Source organism: Symphodus melops (genome assembly GCF_947650265.1).
Source record: "Symphodus melops genome assembly, chromosome: 3".
Taxonomy (NCBI): Eukaryota; Metazoa; Chordata; class Actinopteri; order Labriformes; family Labridae; genus Symphodus; species Symphodus melops.
In genome coordinates, this window is record NC_136693.1 from 11,762,972 (window position 1) to 11,776,755 (window position 13,784).

The 13,784-nt window shown below is 38.9% G+C and overlaps 1 protein-coding gene across 2 annotated transcripts in view; it reads right to left on the minus strand.

Moving 5' to 3' along the window:
• The window catches only part of apba2b (amyloid beta (A4) precursor protein-binding, family A, member 2b), a 52,680-nt gene that overhangs the window by 28,323 nt on the left and 10,573 nt on the right, over positions 1–13,784 (minus strand). For both annotated transcript variants that reach the window (XM_079339464.1, XM_079339465.1), the window contains exon 2: positions 9,281–9,331. The gene's annotated coding sequence lies outside the window, so the exon portion shown is untranslated. The remainder of the gene's footprint in view (positions 1–9,280; positions 9,332–13,784) is intronic.

Below are 13,784 nucleotides of genomic sequence, written 5' to 3' on the forward strand. Positions count from 1 at the left end.
GATATTCCTGCCCAAGTGTCTGTATCATAGTGGGCTAAATCATCAACACATTTGGGCTTTTTCTTTGTGGTTAAGTCTGACCTCTGCTTGAGCATCATTTAGAACTACTAACAAAACAAAAAAAGAGCAATCTGCAGAATATTAAGTGAAAAACTGACAAACAGGAATGAAATATGGAGGAGTCCACTGTCTTTTTGCAGAGAGAGGGAGTGATGTTGGGGAGAGAGAGTATTCTCCATTTCATTTGTTAGAGATGGAGACCTTGCTTCCTGCTGATACTCGGCACTGAGGAAATTGCTGTTTCAATTTAAGTGTGCTGCTCTCTCTCTCTCTCTCTCTCTCTCTCTCTCTCTCTCTCTCTCTCTCTCTCTGCTGGAGCACCAGAAGGCAACATAAAAGCAGAAAGCAATATATGGACAGTATACTGTTCAGATAGAACAGTTTAAATGAACATTTATGTACACATAATGATAAATAATGTCTATTCAAGGCAACTATTTTCTGTGACATTCTGCAGGGATGTTACTCAGTTAAATCCTATTTAAAAGGTAAAAAAAACAGCTGTACCTATGTGACATTGTTTTTAAGTTCTGTAAGATGTTCCCAATGGCCACATGGTGCTATGTTTAGAAACATTATTTTTAAAGGTGAAAAACAGCATTTAGAATCAGTCCTGGGCCAATGACTGAAACTACGTGCAGCCATTAGTAAAGAGTATTTAAATAAGGTTTTATTCTAATTTACAGTATTCATGAGGAGGAACTACTCAGGTTATTGAATCTTCAATTATTAACTCTGGAGTTAAAGGGATGTGTAACCTGGGTGAAACTATTACTCCCTCCACAGTCATTACTGCAATATATCTACCAAATGGAAGTTCACTTTCAAAAGAAGAGCTGGAATAAAAAAAAAGGTTACATTTGAATTCAATCTGAGTAACATGTAGCTTTATGGAGACTTATCTGAATTTCTGAGATACTCACTCAGTGAAACTTTAAATGTTGTAATGCATTAAACAATTCTAGTTTTCTGTCTTGAAGTAGCCATCCATCATCTTTAAAAGGTCAGCTCCTATCACGTGATCTTGTAAACATTTAACTCTATAACATTAATGTACCCTCACAACACTTCCACACCATTAAACGCATGCTGATGCACTGTGAAATAAACAGACTACACTGAGTTATGCCGCTTGTAAATAAAGAATAAAGCCACTATCAGAGAGAGATGGAGCGAGAAAACGAGTTTTCCCCTCAGCTGTCTCATTGAGATTCAGCGTTTGTTCTCCCAGCAGCCTCCCACTCGCTTCAGGACGACAAAAAGGGAGCGACGCGGGGTGACAGGAAGAGCAGGAAAACAGGGGGACTTGGAGAGCAGCAGGAATGGCAAAGGACCACAGAACGCATCGCTCCCTCCTCCGCCATTCTGCCTGCCAATGTCCATCTCGCCACTTCCAAGCACACCACAGACACACCCTCCTCCTTCACCCTTGACTGTTACCATAGCAACTCTTTGTTTTCCAGCACAGTCTCTCAGAGGACTGTCTCAGCCAATCATCAAATCACCCATTCAAGAGAGCAAACACACACGCTTGCCCACACTACTCAAACAACGTTACTGTGCTAATCTAACCTTTTTTTTTTTTTAGGTTTTGGAAACATAAGACACAGCTTCTCATTTTGTTTGACCTCAGTTGGGTAAATTTGCCCCTCAAGAAAAATGAAGGCACTATGAATCCACCAGATGGATATGTTTCTTTTTTGAGTGGGCAAGTATCAATGGACCACATTTTCAGCTCCAAGCATCAAGCATCAACCACATCCACGTGATTTGAAAATGGAATCAACGGTTTGTTAAACAATTAAAGGAAACAACAAATTGGAGGAGGAATTTGCATCCTCAGCTTCATAAAAAAACAAGTCTGATAATATTTACAACAGGAGAGTAATGCACATTTTTCTTGCTTTTTAAACTTGTTGCATGTGAGCACTAATACTTGACCAGAGCAAAGCATCACCTAGAACACAATCATCAGTGTGTCGGCTCTGATGCGGGCCAGGTGGTACCTGGGGTTTAGTTGGCCCACATTTTTAGAGGGAACATGAAACACTCCCTAAAGCTTTCTTGGCGTCAAGCCCTACTAGCTAAAAACAGCTAAAGGGCCCAAGAGGGAGAAGGATACTGGAGCGATTTCACAGGGTTTAATCGAAGCTGTCAACTGGGTTTGGTTACTGATGAGAGTTTAAATGGATGTGAGAGGTACGGAAAGCTTATGCATTCTTAATTTTAATATAACTGTGTAAAACAACAGAGGCAGTCTTAGCACCACACATTGTTGAGACCTCCACCACCGCAAACACAAGAACAAAACATTATTTTATTCAATGAGAAATCCTCCCACATCCCTCTCCCAAACAAGCTTAAACCTGACAGAGAAATAAATTGGTATTTATCCTTTTTCCAATAAAAAGCGAAGGAGATAATAGACTATTGAAATGACGCTAATTAAAAACTGTATAGCCATTTGTTCAGTCTTCTGAAATATGAATGAAAAAACATTCAGGGGAAGAAAAATACTACTTTTTAATATTTGTTTGAATGGGATAGTTTTTGTCCCCAGACTGAGTCGAAGTACAGACAAGTGCAGGATTACCATGACCTTGTTTCCACATATTTTGAGTAAGTACTTATTCTATCATCAAAAAGAAGATTCTAGGTTTACTATATTTTAGTGTACTAGGTCTTGCTGCACCCAAAAATAATACGAATTAACCTTTTATTTGTTATAAGGAGGAATTGTAGTCATACCGTGACAAAAACTAAAACACAAAGTTATATCAGAGGCTTCAGTGCACTTAATATTTTTGCAGAAACATATTTGACAAAGTTGACAAACAGGCTATTTTCAGTCAGTTCAGAACTATTATGGATTTCTTGCTATACCATTTATTAAAAATCTTTACATTGTTGGTGCATGTTAAGTCTTGTACATTCCCCATTTCAGTATTATTTGGGTACAAGTGATGGTAGAGAAACACTGTAACCACTACTTAAATAACCCAAACCTTAATCTTGTGTGTTGTTACTGGTCAGTAGAAATGTTTTGCGGTTATACTTCTTTTTCAGCGTTATCCTCCTGAGTATTTGAGAAACACTTACAAGTTGAAGTTGTTATTTTTGGCACACCTTTTTCTTGACTAATTTTAATAGAATTTTCTGACTTCCAGTGAGATTTTCTATCAGTCTTTCAAGTATTTACACATTAAGAAGAATCACAGAGTGACCTCAACAAACAGCCAGGGAGCAGAATGGTCAATAACAGTGTGGTCAATAATTCCCCCTGAACTGTCAAGTTAACGTTCGGAGAGATGAAGCTGCGAATTGCTCCCTGGCTGACACAATGGTCCACCTGATCCTTCAGTTAGAAATCCTTCACAATCCTCTTTCTCTCTGACCTCTCTCCATCACTCGAATCCTCGTTCTTTGTCAACTTTTAATCAACAGCACAGTTATTTCACAGACGAAGTACGTGCACACATAGGCACCAAAAGGGACTTGGGACCTTCCCTTTCTGCTCTCTGTGGAGAAAGTGCTTTTAATACAATAAATAATTTCCTGTTTGCCTACAGCCTGGCCCAGCCGACAGATAATATATATTTGGTTAAAAAGGAATATCAGGTTGAGAGATATGTGATTCAGGCCAGCGCAACGCCCTCTCCTCCGTCTTCTTTCCTTCTGTAGCTGCGAGACCAGAGCAAAAACAGACTTTACCTCCACTCCCACAGAGCTGTCTTCCACATTGACAGAATGCTTGGAAAAAATGATAATATTCATTGAAGTCAGTGACGGTCATTGTATTCAGTGACAGCGCTGAACAGAGCACGCAATATTGGACTGGGAAATTTCCCCTTATCTTGTTTAGAGACAGACAGGCAGCAAGGTAACGACCAGCCTGCTAATGCAGTTTGGAGGCAGGCACATGAAATAACTTCTGGGTTTGGTCAATCACGCAAGCCCTCGGGGAAAACAGGAGGAAAATATTCATCAGGTTTCCCGTCACACAAACACACACTGAGGCACACACTCCATCAGCCTTTGCTTGCCTATGTTTTCACATGTTAGGGTAAATGCATTGTGACTAAAAAGCCTTGAAAACAACAAACCAAAGTGGCGACTATTATAAACTGTAAATTGAAAACAAAGCCTGTTTTTAGATTTTTTAATGGATGCAATGTTCCTGTGTCCTTGACAAATACAATACGGTTGAACGTTTGACTCATCTGTGCTTTGCAGTGATGTGATTTGCAAGACTGACCTGCACATGTTTGCACATCCTGAGACACCACACCAGAGTATTGCACTGTGCAAAGCTTTGAGTGAGTATTTTTTGTTTGGTTTCAGTATCACCGCTGGCCAGCTGACGGGCTGTGGATTAACCACACAAACAGCGCCTGCTCGACCACACAGAAGAAGAAGCGCCACATCTAATACGAGAACAAAAGACAGATGGACACAAAGAGGCTCTGGCTTGGTTATCAGTCCTATACCATGTTGCAACGTCATCCGGCTGTGCATGACAGACATGTGAGTGTATTTCTCTCTGGGACCTGTATAATGTGAAGCAACAGCATCTAACTGCCTCAATGTGGTATGTGCGTGTGTGTGCACATATGTGTGAAATTGTCACATCAATCCTGTAGAAGCACTGGCAGGTTCAGGAGGGGGTGTCACACCTCCCAGGATCTTTGATGCTTTACTGAACCCAAGGGAAAGGCACTGAGTCAGGCTGTAAGATTGAAATCTGCCCACCTCTCCTCACAAACACAACCCATGCCCTCATGTTGCAAAAGCAGCTCTGTGTATTGGCCTCAACTTTTCTTTAATACACTTGCATCAAAACACGACAATACTTAGTCATGTGTGTTGCATAATCTTCAACGGTTTTCTTTTTAAGTGCATTTACTTTTGAGAGGGAGAGAAAGCAAAGCCATCTGTGAGTCTCTTCATATCAACTATAAAGCTATGCTAATGAAGCTGGGGAATCTTTTAGATGTGGAAGGTTGAAGAAAACAAGAAGACAATATCACAGACGCAAGTGCAGTTTGACAGAGAGAAGGCAGGCCTGCTGTGTAATAATGTATGATTCTCATCTATTTTAAGATTACGGATTGCTAAACCTAGATTTCTTTGGGGAAATCTGTCTGACAGTGCTCAGTGGAAGCTGTGCTCTTGGTAATGAGGCTGCCTCCTGATCAGTTTTATACCGAGACAAGGTGAAAGAACACGTATCGTTCAGATTTGAGTCTTTCTTTACTTCTGGAAAAGTGTGCTTTTTTTTGTCTATCAATTAATATCATAACATAGCAACTAATTTCCTCTTGATTTTTTACAGAAATGTACAGTGTGTACAATATTCAACAAATGTAAAGTTAAATAGAAGTTTAAATTCAGGAGAATGTTTTTGTATCATTGTCATGAAGCAAATACACTAACTTAAATAAACGATGTATTTAACTGCAATATTTGATGATTTCTTGCCTTTAAGTAATGAGACTTACATGTTTTTTGCTCTCTGGCTTATGGATGGAAAAAAGTGCAACAATAATAAAATGGAACTCAGAGGCAAGATTTTTCTGAGTTCATACAATTAATTACAATATCCTTAAACTACTTTTAACTCTCATTTGTGCAGAACAATAATAGAAATGCAACTAAATCAATAGAAATCATGATGATGGCTTCACCTTCACTAAACATTGCAGATATAAGTTTCACTGCAACTGTTTTGGTTTCTCCCTTTTTTATTGCGTATACTTCTTATCTGCTTGTATTTTAACATGTTTAATAAATAAAAATAAATAAATGAATAAATAAATGTCTGCAAACACTGGCTCCCTCTTCTGAAGACTTTGACGCATTATTTCCAGTTTAATCTGCTGTTTTGAGTTTTTGCATTAGTCATCATCCAGAAGAAAGTCTAATGATATATTGTCGGCGCTTAAAATCCCTCTCTCACACTCAGGATTTTAAAGCTGGGATTTTAAAGCTATTCACACAAAATTGACTTGACGTAAATGCAAACAAAATATTTAAGTCGCCATGTATTTTTGATCCAATTACAAATAAATTTGATAAATTATGTATACAATGTAACCTAACTTTAAGTGTAAATGGAGGGAGGATTATTTAATGACCATGTCGCCCCATCAGTACATACAAATGACTCATTAAGGTGAAATGAATCAATGCCAAAGATGACAGCTTGTAGATACACTGCCTAAGTCAGTCTAAGGACTAATTTCTCTTTCCGCTGGGATGTAGCCAGAGATCATAAGAGACAGCAAGGACAGAGAAGGGTCTGATTAGGCTTAGCAGAGCTGCTTGACCAAACAGAGCCAAGAGCAGCACTGATCCCATGATGACAAAAATCTGGATTATTGCAGCTCTCATTTGAATCCCCTTACATCACAGCACTCAGAATCTGTGTCTCTTCACTCTGCTATACTAAACGATGAGCCTTCCCCATCGTATTACGGTATTAAGGGGCGGTATGATGGATAAAAAGACAGTCTTTCAACAGTAGAATCACCTGCTGATTTTTTTGTTAGCTCCACCCTGAATTACAAGAAGTCAACATTGACCCAGTCCTCTTACCTTATCTTTTCTACCTACAAGTTAACAAGACGCAGTGCCATTATTTTACAAAATAGAACCCCCTGCAAACATCATTGCTAAGCTGAACTTATCTTATCCACAGTCGCCAATGTAGTTTGGTAATAGGTTATATTTCATTTCATTTTGGAAGGAAGCATCACTACTTTACAAGATATCTGACAACAAACTTAAGGAAGTTAATATACTCTGATTGTCCATTTTATCATCCTTTGTCTTTGATTCCTGACAGGTTTCACATTTCCACAGTAATTCTATGGGGCCTATTCTCAAAGTGCATTATTTTAAGTGCATATTGAGCGTGCACAGGAAAAAAAAAGGAACAAGAACACATATATATATATATATATATATATATATATATATATATATATATATATATATACATAAAGTATATGCTGCATCAAGAGATAGTAATGTAGCCGCAATTACTATCAGCCAACCTCATTTGAGACAAAGAGTTGCTACTTGCAATGTGGGGTCTTAGTGTGAAAATGATTGGTTAAACCTTTTTCTGTCTTAACATGTTATTTTGTGCATTTTGTTGTTTGCTTGTGAATTTTGTTTGTTTTCCCAGGCAACTTCATGCATTCATGGAAACCTCAGTGGGGTTTCACATTTTACTAAATTGTGTTCAGAAATTGAATTTTCATGCTACATTATGATGCCGATAAGGACACACAATCACTTCCAAATACTGGCTGTGGATTCCTTTAAGTTCTCAGATAATTGCAATCTCCAAGGAGGGCAGAAGAGAGAAGAAGCGAGGGAAATACAGTTCAAATGATTGCTCACATACTGTAGTTTCCAGCATATGTGATAATAGATGAGCCTGACTTCATAGGCTGGCATCATTTTACCCCCTGACTCTGGGGTTAGCTATCAGTACATTCTCAGTGTGGTATCACAGACTCAATGTACACATTAATTGAGCTGCTCTGGCTTTTGATGATTTATAATAAGTTTTGGCATTGCCAGATTCTTTGTCCTTGTCTCCATCTTCAAAGGATTTAATCAAAATTAGTGAAGCGTAGCAGCCGGCAGACTGAGCACACATCACTGCACACCACTGGATGTCTGAAAATTCAAATGCAGCAATCTCCCGAAAACTTGTCTAGCACTGAAGGTCCCTGAATGAATCATAACAGCCATGGATTTCCCATATCAGTGACATGCAGACGGGTGGAGAACTATTTTGAGGCTGATTACACACCCAAAAAGAGTGAGTTATGGTTCTGAAGTCAGAGCTCCGTTCAGACTCGGCTGTCACAGTCCAAAACCCTAAAATGAACAGCTCTGTCCTTTATGTATCATCTCCTCTCAGAAAAAAAGGTTGGTTTCAAAATGAACAATAAATATGAAATAAGTAGACATATGGAAGTTAGCTGATGAAGTATGATATTCGAGTGACTCCAGAGTCTGTGATACACACTTGAGTGTCAGTCTGAGACAGAGCTCTTTTATTCTCTCTCTCTCTTTTGGAGGACGGAGCTGTACCAGAGAGGATGAATATTCTAGCAGATTATTAATAAATGATGACGGGAGGCAGTGTTGGGAGGCTCACAACACTTTGGACTGCTCAACTGTTGTTTTCTTTCATCCCGTCTCCACCCCTGTACAGTATGTCTTCAGTGGGCTTGTCCCATGATGCTCTGAGTCCTCCTCCATCAGCAAACAAGCTGCATGCTTCCTCCCTTTCTCCTTAGATTTTTTTTCTGTCCGTACTTCTCGCCCTTTGCCTCAATCACAAGGATTTTGATTATAGACTTGATGACAGTGAGGATATTGTTGACATCTGTATATTTTGAAACCTGATTCCATAGAAACTCAAATAACACACCAGCAGTAGATTCACAAATATGGCATAGTTGTCGAAAGCAGCGTTTCCCACACAGTAGACAATACATGGGCGGGCACTCAGATTTTTTAAAATCAGTGTAAAAATCCTACTTCACATCGAAAAATTAGCAGACAATCTGCACTCTACCTGCAGACAGACTCTGCAGGTATAGGGAAATATCCCTGCCGTTACATCCCTCCTGAAATGATCCACTTCAGGCAACATCACATATCAAATATGGACCTTCTATTGCTGCTCCGAGTTCACTGCATATGATGTTCTTCAAAGAGGAGTTGTTTTTGCATTACACACACAACATTTAAAAACATAACATTACATGTATAAGCTTCACTGCAACTAAAATTACCAATTGCCATCTTGCCACCTGGACAAATTCATCTCATCATATAAAACTGCACAATGCTCTCCTTAGATGTGTTTTTATTCCTCTCCTCATTTCCTCCCTTTAGTGTTTTTTTCTACAAAAGAAGGATATGACTCAGAGGACAGCCAGGCAAGGAGCTCCCCAGGGCTCAGAGGTGGCTGTGTCTGACCCGTCAATGCCCATCAACAAGTTTGAGCGCACCAGCAACACGCAAGATTGGTCAAAGGTCATCTAAAAAGTGTTATCAAATACTTTTTGCAACTCTGAACTGTCTCTAAAATGTTGAAGAACTGTCGCTGGTTTTGATGTGGCACGAATGCCTCCCACACTCAGCAGTACATTATCATGTAAAAACCAGTCAAAGCACAGTGAAGCTAACTTACTGGTATCTGTAGGTAGGCAGAGCAGCTCTACTGTTTGCTCCAGGCAATGACCTAAAAAAACAAAAGGAGAGAGAGAGAGCGTCAAACTGACAACCCACATAAAAGACGGTTCTGCATGAAGATTGAACTTTGATTACTCTCCACTGTGGAGGGTACAAGGGACCATGAGGAGAATAGGCACATGTGCATCAATGTGTGACCTAATTAAAAGTCAAGACAGCTAACCCCAATGAGAAATGTGTAATAAGTGAATAAAGGTTGAACATTTTAGAATAAATGTCTGGCAAAAAGATAAAAAAGTGACACTAATAATAATATCTTGAATTTGTACAGCACCTTTTAGGTGACCCAAAGACGCTTTACATCAGATTACACAACACACAAAACACAATTAACAGGTTGAACAGGTGTCCAAGGGTTTAGATTTGTGGAAAATTTCTCATTTTATTTTTAAAGATCATCCAAATCATTACAGGTCTTAACAATTGTTTTACCAAAGGAAGGAAAACAGGCTCCTCAAATCCTGTAAATTTCCTGAAACAGATTAGCCGTAGAATAAATTATATCTTTATACAGGACGTTATACAGAAACGTTTGGGATATTATATTGACAAATGGAAAATAATAGGAAAACAATAAAGGAGTATGAAGAAAATGAAAATGAAGTTAAAGTTTATTATATCAAAGGCTTAGACAATACGTTAATTACAGCAGTATTCGTATATAACTTGCAATAATATAGGTAAACAAATAAATAAAGGGTGCATTTTTTGTGACAGAAGTGTGCCTACAGCAGAGTGGCCCAAAAAATATTTCAGGGCAGGAGTTGGAGAAAACCACATGAAACCTCTGCTTTCGCTGAACTTTATTCTCCCTTATAGCTTTTTTTTTTCTTCGACCATCTGCCACAAAGCTCAGGCCACATGTCACATCCTATCCTCACAACCTGAGCCCCCCTATGACAGCCTCAAGTCGCTGTCCCCTCACAGCGGTGGGATCAGATCAAACAGGTATCACACCAGCAGCATACTGCTGGTTTCAGTATAATAGCTCTTTTAAGACAGCCAGTGGGGCCAAGTGGCGAAGTTAGGAGGGGGTAGAAGGTGTAAGATGCTGAATGCCAAACAGTCTTGTGGCACCAAAACATCGAGTAGAAGTAACCAATCCGTAGGTTTGCTTATCTGTGGTTTGTAACAAACCAAAACCTCAAATTGGTTTACATTGTACCGCAGTACCTTCAATTGTACCATGTACTATAACACACTGTGGTAAAGATAGTCCCCAATCATAGAACAGTGTACCTGCTATTGCTATTATTACAATAGCACTTTAACTTGAAAAGATTTCTGATGCAAGAGACATTAAAAATGTGCTTGAAAACCTGTGGTTTAAATCTTATGCAGTATATGATGTTGACTTCTTGGCATAGATTTTTTATCTTGCCAAATGTTGGAGAAGGGGAATAAAGGGAGACACAAAGTGGTCTTTTAGATGCTGCTGATCAAGTCTTGTGGAATCCCTGTCAGGGTACAACAAAGTCAGAAAGGAAGAAACAGAAGAGCATAATACAATGATAAAAGCAGAGCGCAGACAGTTTTAACTTTGACACTTCCATCTTTAATAATTTGTGGCCTAAAACTAAAAAAGGAATGATATGATTCCATCTTATTCAAATGTCATTATTATCTTAATTACCACTAGATATTCAGGTGTAGGACCAAATCTTATATTTCACATGGGAAAGTAAATTTAAAAACATTGTGTGGAGTGAAGAGATTTTAATGACAGTATATCTCCCATCTAACCACTGCTGTAGCTCACATTGGCTCACCTCCTCCTGAATAATGCCTGGAGGCTTGAATTGGTCCCACAGATCCTACTCAGGCTGCAGCACACTGCAGCTATACAGTGTTTGAGACAAAACACTCAACAGACCACAATTACAATAAACCCCCCAAAAACATAGACACTTGAGTCTGCTGCAATCTAGACATCTAAGGCTGGCATTTGGCCCAGTTTCCAGTATCATCTTTTCACCATGAAGTTAACATTGTAAAAATGTTTTGTTATACTGTTTCTATTGGCCTAGTTCTTGATGCTGAATACACAGTCTTTATTCTCAACTGTTAGCATTGCTTCCTTTTCCTACCTCGATTATCCTGCTACCGATGTCATAGATTATTGCTGACTAATTACAGTATTCAAGAGCTGATTGCACTCTAATTGTTGGCCGCAACCATTTAACTAAGAGACGAGAGGGACAAGGTCATTTATTTAATGACTACAGAGAGAAATTTAACAGACCTTTCCCCCAACCGTAATATGTCAAACTTTCACACCATAGACATGGAAAGAATTAATCTGGTCTCAGTGACCTCCCACATTGCTTTCTGAAGTGGACTTTTGATGAACCTTATAACGAGGAAAGAGCTGTAGCGGGCCTTAAACCTCCTGATAAATGGATACACTGACCGGCCTGTCAGTCAGATCAGCCGCACCCCTTAATATGAATAACTTATCCTTATGTACAGTGTTAGGATTTAAGCATACTTATTTCTGCTGGAGAATTGTTGTGTATGTGCAGTAGATTTCAGGGGTTTTGCAGGCAGTCTTAAAGGAACACTCAGAGAACTGCAGTTTTTATTTATTTTCAACACCGGAGACTTTTTTTTGATTCAAACACCCTTCAGGGTATCAAAAAAAGAAGGAAATGAAAAAGAAATTACAAACTGTTAAAACATAAAACCCCCCCCCCAGTAAATTGGCGTACCAAACATCTGCTTAGAATAGATTTAAAATGTGTAAACGATAAAGAACGGGACAATAACATTATATAAGGCAGATTATTGAGATAATGGTATTGTATGAAAACGTGTAGAAACAGTCTCAGCAAGGATTACAATGCAATATAACAAGGCCTGAACCTTACAAAAGAAAGGCTTTTTGATGGGAATCACTATGCACACGCGTGCACACATACACACAGATAAAAACATGCATAACCACACTGACAGATACACAACACACTTTTCTGCACGCCTACACTTCCCCAGCAGGAAATCTATGAACATTGATCTCCATTCTCCCACCCTCCTCTGTCATGACAGGCGGAGGCTTACAGTACCCTGTTCACTCCAAAACCCTGCATAAGCTGTTCTCTGGCATTTTACACCCTGTCAACATTTTTACAAGGTTGCTCACTGCCATGCTGTCTTGACCTCCTGTCCCAAAGCAATAACTAAGCTCCCTTCTCTGAATCACAGACCTCAGGCACTCAGAGAGGGAACAGAGGATGAAATGAGATGGCTCGAAGGCTCAGAAGAGATAAACAAGCTGCTGGTTGTAAACAGTCCAGATGGGGTGTCTTTACCTGCAGCTCTGCTCTTGGTGCTCTTTAGCTTTAAATGTGAAAGGAAAACAAAACACATACAATGCAACTTGGGCATTAATCCAATTATACTCTTTCAGTATCTTCAAATAATATGGGACATTACATTGTGTACATAATATTCATTTTTAAGTAATACTGTTAACAGCCACAAAACATTTATTTTGTATTCAGTTCAAAACCCACCTTTTGTCATTCTCTCATTAGTATTCATGGACTGAGTTCAGCTCACCTAAAGCTAAGAGGTCAGAATGGACCGTTCCAATTTCAGCATGTAACACCAGATGAACAGACAGTTTCTGAGCTTACTGCTGAGGTGGGGAACCTTTAATTTTGACCTTTTGAAATGCCTTCACAAGCTGGATCACAAGGAAGGAAAAAGCCTTTGTTGCAGTGCGTTTGCTGTGCAATTAATGAAATACAGTGTACAATACGCTTACTCTCGTCTGTTTGTGTTTCTGAATCTGAGAAGACGTCTGCATGGCTCACCCAAAACTTCTTTTCTCTTAAACTTTAAAAAAAAATGGAGTTAAAAATGTTGGAAAGTGAAAGTCTTTATTTAGAAACATATTGTATGTTGTTTAGGGCAATGAGTCGATCTGGTTTCCTCTGCATTATAAAGTGCATGTACACCCTAAAGGCCCAATCCCTGATCGATGTGTTTATAAATGATTAAGCTCAGAATAAAACAGCTGAGTCAAGCTTCTGTCACTCCCTAATTGATTTACAACCCTTGACGTACACAGACTAATAAAAGACAACACTATTTTGTTAACACTGATGTAACCCTCAGTAAGGTGTGGGTTTCTAAAAGGGTGTGTCGTTTTGAAGTCTGGATGCTTTTTTAAGAGGCATCTGTGTTTTCCATACATACACATGGATTTGGGGAAATCTAGTAATGGCGAATGATGATTTTTCATATGTGCATTTTTTTCATTTGCTTGTTTATCCAAAGTTGAATACCCAATCAATATACCAAAATGAGAGATGGACTACATGTAATAAGAACATTTCCTTTGACTGGTTTAGAAATTTGTCACTAATAAAGTTGCCCTAGAAATACACCGTCCCATCCTCCATCATATCCTGAGATCAGAAAACAACAGAACAAAAGCA